A 6,983-nucleotide genomic window follows, 5' to 3' on the forward strand; every position below is an offset into this window, starting at 1 on the left:
AAAAAAAATAATTCTTGGGGGTGCCTGGGTGGCTCAGTCGTTAAGCATCTGCCTTCAGCTCAGGTCATGATCCCGGGGTCCTGGGATCGAGGCCCACATCGGGCTCCCTGCACCGCGGGAAGCCTGCTTCTCCCTCTCCCACTCCGCCTGCTTGTGTTCCCTCTCTTGCTGTGTCTCTCTCTGTCAAATAAATAAAATCTATAAAAAAAAATAATAATAATTCTTGTGGTATATATCCACACAATAGAATATCATTCAACAATAAAAAAGAAAAAAAGTAAAAAAAATAATAAAATAAAATAAATAAAAAGGAAAGAAAGTATTGACAATGCTACAATGTGAATGGATATTGAGAACATCATGCTAAGTGTAAGAAGCCAGTCACAAAAGGACTACTTATTGTTTGGTTCCATTTATATAAAATGATCAGAATAGGCAAATTTAGAGGGATGGAAAGTAGAGCAGTGGTTGCCCAGGGCTGGAGGATGTGAAGATTGGGGGGTGATGGCAAAGAGGTGCAGGGTTTCTTTAGGGGTAATGAAAACATTCTAGCACATGTCCATAGCAGTGCTAGGTACGAGCTAACAGGTGGAAATCGCCCAAATGCCCATCAGTGGACTACTGGATAAACAAATTGTGGTATATACATATAATAAAATTTTATTCAGCCATAAAAATGCATGAAGTATTGATACATGCTACAACATAGATGAACCTCAAAACACATTACACTAACTGAAAGAAGCCAGACACAAAAGGCCATATATTGTATGATTCCGTTTATATGAACTACTCAGAGTAGATAAATCCATTGAGACAGAACACAGAACGGTGGTTCCCAGGGGCAAGCGGAAGGGGAGATGGGAGAAACCGCTTAATGGGGAAGGGGTTTTACCCTGAGGTGATGGAAATATTTTGGAATTAGAGGAATGTTTGTACAACATGGTGAATCTACTAAATGCCACTGAACTATGGCATTTAAAGTGGTTGATCTTATGTTATGTGAATTTCATCTCAATAAATTATTTAAAAAACAAAAAGCTCTCAGAATTATTTAGGAAAAATCTATTATCTCTCGGATTATGGAGTCCTAAGGTAGAATGGCTCTAGAATTGTATATTTCAGTAGCTCAAAGATTCATCAAGGACCCAGGTGCTTTCTATCTCTGTTTTTCCATTCTGAGCTTGTTGACATTCCCCTTTCTTCTGTAATGGGAAGATGGTTGCCACATTCCCAAGTTCCGCAGGCGGATGTAACATCTAGCTCCCTTAGATTGTAGTGGAACAAAGAAAGGAAACCCATTCCTGTAAGTACCTCTCTCTCTCATTTTAAAATATCTCAGTAAAAATCTTTATCAAGGTAATTTACATACCATACAATTCATCCATGGAAAATATAAAACTCAGTGATTTGAAATATATCCACAGATTTGTGCAACCATCATCACAATCAATTTTGAACATTTTTTCACCTCAAGAAGACATTTAGCACCCATTAGCCATCACTTCCCACTTTCCCCCAACATACCCCTGTACCCCCAACCCTAGGCAACAACTAATCCACTTTCTGTCCCTATGGATTTGTCTACTCTGGATGTTTCATGTAAATGGAATCATACAATATGTGGTCTTGTGTGATGGACTTATTCCACCTAGTGTAATGTTTTCAAGGTTCATTGATCTTGTAACATGTATCAGTACTTCATCCCTTTATATTGATGAATAATTTTCCATTATATGGCTTTTCTTTATCCATTCATCAGTTGATGGACATTTGGGTTGTTTCTACTTTTTAGCTATGACACATAATGCTGCCACGGACATTTGTGTATAAGTTTTTGTGTAAGCAGATGTTTTCACTTCTCTTGGGTGTATACCTGAGAGTAGAATTTCTGGCCCATATGGTAACTCTGTGTTTTACCATTTCAGGAGCTGCCATATTGTTTTCCAAAGGGGCTGTACCATTTTATATTCCCACCAGCACTATATGAGGGTTCCAATTTTCCACCTTCTCTTCCACAAATCTTTTTTTTTTTAAGATTTTATTTATTTATTTTACAGAGAGAGAGAGAGACAGCTAGAGAGGGAACAAGCAGGGGGAGTGGGAGAGGGAGAAGCAGGCTTCCCACCGAGCAGGGATCCCAATGACCCTGGGATCCCAACCTGAGCCGAAGGCCGATGCTTAATGACTGAGCCACCCAGGGGCCCCTCTTTTTTTTTTTTTTTAAACTAGTAAGAAACCTTTCCTGGAAGCCCTCCAAAAGACTCTCCTTTCTGTCTTATTGGCCAGGACAATCATTCTGTTTTGGCTGCCCTGAAAATAATTACTAGCATTTCCATGACTGATGTAGAGTTCAGTCTTCAGCTAAGCTCTGGATATGGACATGTTTCCTAAGAGGTGAATACCTGAACAAACTTGAGGTTCAATAGACAAGAAAGAAAGAGGAAAGAGGTTTTGGGTAGGTAACAATATTCTGTTATAATGTCTTTCAGCCCTGTTTCTCACAAACATATGAATATATGTTGAAACAAAAAAAGAGATCATACTATATATATTATTTTGTAACTTGATTTATCACTTAATGATATACTAGATATGTCTTCCATATAATACATATTCATTTGTAACATGATTTTAATGGCTGAATGACATTTGTGAGTGCTTTAAATTCTGTAACTTACAGAAGCCGTTCTAAGTTTGTCTTGGCACACTTACTATCAGATTCATAGAAGAATTTAAGTACTGGCTCAGAGTGAAAGAGATAGATGATGGCAGAGACTAGTTTCTTGGATCCTCTGTCTCTTTAACTCTTGGCAAAAACTCAGGCACCCTCTCTCCCTGAGAAGAGGAATCTGGTAGGTGCTCCCTTTACTTTCCTACACTCTCACTTCAGTTCTCTTCACCCCCTAGGGAGCTAGCTTCAGTCATTGTTGAATCTCCTTCCTTTCCCTTCTTCCTGGCTGTTGCCCTCCTCCCTTTCATGTGTCTTTAGAGGCTATGTAGAACTCCTGAGAGTGACATTTGAGACCTGTCATAATTGTATTAGTCGGAATTCTTCTGGTTACAAGGGACAAAAAAGCCAACCTCATGTAACTGAAGAGGGTGGGTGAAGACTTCAGGCATACCTGGATTTAGAGACTCAGAAACAATCATAAAATATTAGTGTCTCTCTCTCTAACTTGCTGTCTCTCTGTCTCTCTCTCTTTAATCTATAAATTCGATTTTCCTTTCTCTTAGCTTCTCTGGTGAAACAGAGCTTCTTTATCCCCAAGAATTCCAACACAGGTGGTGGGGAGGGTTCTTGTTGGCCCAGCTTTGGTTATGCGTCCATCCTTGTGCCAGTCACCTTTGTGTTCTAATTGGCTAGACCAGACTCGATCATGTACCCACATCTGGAGGTATAAAGTTGGGGTCATGTCTACCAGAACTATATAGAATGAGAGTAGGGTAAGTGGATCTCTAAAGCAAAACAGGAGCATGCTCTTCCCAAAAGGTGTAAGGGAGGCCAGGTGGGTAAGTAAATGGTGACATCCTTTCTAGGATATTCAGCATGGTATACGGTTTGTCCCCACCAGTGCAGCCATGGGGGCTGTTTAAAACTCAGTATCCAGTGGGAGGATGGGTAAGCCTGGTGATGGGTATTAAGGAGGGCACGTTCTGCATGGAGCACTGGGTGTTATGCACAAACAATGAATCATGGAACACTTCATCTAAAACTAATGATGTAATGTATGGGGATTAACATAATAAAATTAAAAATAAATAAATTAATTAAATAAATGCATTTTTGCTGGTCAAAAAAAACACAACAACTCAGGATCCATTCTGATCAGTTGCTGCCTATGCCCTTCTGGTTTCTAATTATTTTGAACATTACTCCTGCCATTTCCACTGAATAGTCTTGCTTTAATTTATTAACTTCCTCAGCTAGATCATCTATTCCTTTCCCCATAGGCACACATCCTATGGCCCAACCTAATGGTCATATTTCTCAGGACCTTACTCTGAAGGAAGAGTCTGTCTACTTTCAAGCCTAACCATCTTCAAAGACTACCAGTTTGGGACGCCTGGGTGGCTCAGTCGGTTAAATGTCTGCCTTCAACTCAGGTCATGATCCCGGGGTCCTGGGAGGGAGTTCCGAGCTGGGAATCCTTGCTCAGTGGGAAGCCTGCTTCTCCCTCTGTCTGCCACTCCCCCTGCTTGTGCTCTCTCTCTCTCTCTGATAAATAAATAAATAAATAAATAAATAAATAAATAAATAAATAAAATCTTAAAAAAAAAAACAAAGACCACCAGTTTAATTACCGTTTCCTCCATGAAGCCTTCCTGTTCACCCCCACCTGGAACTGACCTTTGACCTACCCTACCCCACCTGAACGTTTTTATTTTTTATTTTATTTTTTTAAAGATTTTATTTATTCATTTGCCAGAGAGAGACACAGCCAGAGAGGGAACACAAGCAGGGGGAGTGGGAGAGGGAGAAGCAGGCTTCCCGCAGAGCAGGGAGCCCGACGCTGGGCTCGATCCCAGGACCCTGGGATCAGGACCTGAGCCGAAGGCAGATGCTTAATGACTGAGCCACCCAGGCGCCCCCTGAACGTTTTTATTAACATCTCTCTCATTGCCTCTTTACTTAGATTTAGACTTGAAGCTGTCTTTACCTCCATTATGAGACTCTAAGCTTGTTGAAGACAAGGACTGCATGTTACTCATCTTTCTATTTCCCAAAAGTCTGTTACAGTGGTCCTCTGTCACTTAATTAGTCTTGGGACATTGGGCAAAGGCCTTGACCTCTTTGGTCGTTGGTTTATTCTTTTGTAAAATGGGATAAGAATAGCCCTTACCTCACGGTTTTTTTGTGAGAACTGAAACACACACGTATGTAATTTACGGAGCATATTCTTTGTGTGTCAGAGTCATGATGTGCCTTATTAAGGGCAAATACTTAGTGCTGGCAGACCTGGGACTCAAACATACTTTTCTAAATAGACTATGCTCCGAACCTTTATTCCAAATGGCCTGCCACATAGGAGAGGGACAGTGCCTGGGGACACACAGGAGTGCAATGAATGTTGCTAAATGCTTGACTCTGTTGAACTGAACCAAATTCCGGTGGCTGCACTTTCCCCTGGACTGTGGTTTGTCCCTTTCCAGTTCATCCTGCCTGTGCCATCAGACCACGTGACAGTCCCCCCTCCGCCATGGCGGGGGGGGGGCACTTAATTCCTGCTGACCTAGAATGTGTTTTCCTAGCACTTCTGTAAACTGGGAGGAGCCATGGGTTGTAAATCCTGGATCTGGGACAGCCCAAAGGTCTTTGTTTGCACTAACCCAGACAACAGCTGGAACTCCAGCCTAGGGAGATGCTGCCTGGTGGGGGGAGGGTGAATGTGTGAGTCTGCCCATCCTCCCTACACAGAGGAGTCCAAGGTCCAAGGCAGCAGGTCTCCTGTCTTGAACATATTGCTCACGCTTTGTGAATTTCTGGTGGCAAAACCACTTCTTCCCTGTGAGTCTTCTCACTTTGCAATAGCCTTATGGCTAGATATTTGTGAAAGGGACCACTGTGGGGATCCACCGAACTTACACTCCTGCTCCTGGAAACATTTTTTTCCCCCAAAGTTATTTGTTTTTCATCTACCAAGCAGTTGATATGTGCCAAGTGTTGTATTGAACATGTCATATGCATTATTTAATTCAGGATTTTTCAATCTCGGGACTATTAGCAGCTTGGACTGGAGAAATCTTTGTTATAAGAGACTGATTTATGCATTGTAGGATGTTTCGTAGCATCTCTGGCCTCTATCCACTGGATTCTAGTAGCTCCCTCCCTTGTGTGACAACCACAAAATGTCCTCAGACTGTGCCAAATGTCCTGTGGGGCAAATCATCCCAGGGTGAGAGCCACTGTGGAATCTACTCCACAATATACTGTGGAGGGGAAAGCAGATTGTAAAACAGACTGTTTAATATACTGCCATTTTGTTAGCACATTTAAGCCTAGAAGGAAGATCTAGAAGATAAATTCTACAAAAAAATAATAGTAGTACTCTCCAGGGGTGGATTATTAGCAACTTGTATTATTTCTGCTTATCGGTATTCTCTGATTTTTCTATAATGAACAGAAAACATCTCTTTAATTTTTTTCTCTAATCTGGTTCCACAAAGAAATGGAGTTTACTTACAGGAAACACATGTAATAAAATAGTGAATGACAAATTAAAAATTTGAATATCAGGGCCAGGGTAAACATATAAATCAATGGAACAGATTAAAGAAAGCAGAAATAGACTCACACATGTTTAGTCAATTGATTTTCAAAAAAGGTAAAAAAATAAACGGAGAACAGATAGTCTTTTTAGCAAATAGTGCTGGAACAACTGGATGTTTGAGGGAAAGAAATGAACTTCTACCATTACCTCACACCATACACAAAAATTAACATGAAACAAATCATAGATCTAAGTGGTTTGTTGTTTTTTTTTTAAGATTTTTATTTATTTATTTGAGAGAGAGAGAGAGAGCAGAGCAGGGGGGAGAGGGAGACGCCATCTCCCGCCCAGCAGGGAGCCTGATGCAGGGCTTGATCCAAGGACCCTGGGATCAGGCATGACCTGAGCCGAAGGCAGACGCTTAACCAACTGAGCCACCCAGGCACCCCAGATATAAGTGTTAAAGACAAAATTTCTGGGTCAAAAACCCACAGGACAACATTTACGTCACCTTGGGTTAGGCAAAGATTCCTTAGATAAAACACAAAAGGTCTGAACCATAAAAGAAAGTGATATATTGATCTTCATCAAAATTACAATCTTCTGCTCTTCTAGAGAATGAAAAGGCAAGCCACAGTCTGGGAGAAAATATTTGCAGTTCATATATCTGACAAAATATAAATCCAGAATACCTAGAATATACAAGAACTTGTATTACGGGGCGCCTGGGTGGCTCAGTCAGTTAAATGTCTGCCTTTGGCTCAGGTCATG

Source organism: Mirounga leonina, unplaced genomic scaffold (genome assembly GCF_011800145.1).
Source record: "Mirounga leonina isolate KUSES-001 unplaced genomic scaffold, KU_Mleo_1.0 Mir_173, whole genome shotgun sequence".
NCBI classification, from domain to species: Eukaryota; Metazoa; Chordata; class Mammalia; order Carnivora; family Phocidae; genus Mirounga; species Mirounga leonina.